Below are 549 nucleotides of genomic sequence, written 5' to 3'. Positions count from 1 at the left end.
ATATACCTTATTCATTTTAATGAGACCTCTCCTAAACAGCTAACTAAAATAAACTAATTAAATTTATTAATTAAGATGATTGGTTACAATGTATCTTTGTTTGTATTTCTACTCCTTATTTCCTTCTTGAACTTTGGTTTTCTGATGAATATCAAGGAGACTAATCTACAGTTAGCTTTTCTAGCTTATCCTAGTGCGTTGAACAAAATTCTCAATTGGATGATTGTTATGAACATTGTAATAATCGAAAGCTACTTATAATATTCAAGAAGAAAAGAGATCACTGTGCAGTTTTAACTGGTTGATTAGTATATTTAATGGAATAAACATTTAGGCGACTGTACCGAAGAATGTATTACCACCAATGTCCAGAGGAATGAACCTGCCTTTTCATCCTGGTGTAAAGCTTACTTCCATCTTATAAGTCATTATTACCATAAAAAACATATAGTTATCCTCTTGGCTAAGGGAAGTAGACAAAATTGCCGGGGAGAAAATTGAGACCTTGGGGTGGGGTGGGTTGGGGATAAGGGGGGACGGGGAGAGAAA

This window comes from Alexandromys fortis, unplaced genomic scaffold, assembly GCF_014885135.2.
Source record: "Alexandromys fortis isolate MF-2015 unplaced genomic scaffold, M_Fortis_MF-2015_v1.1 scaffold_0, whole genome shotgun sequence".
NCBI lineage: Eukaryota > Metazoa > Chordata > Mammalia > Rodentia > Cricetidae > Alexandromys > Alexandromys fortis.
Note: the sequence above shows the minus strand (reverse complement) of the source record.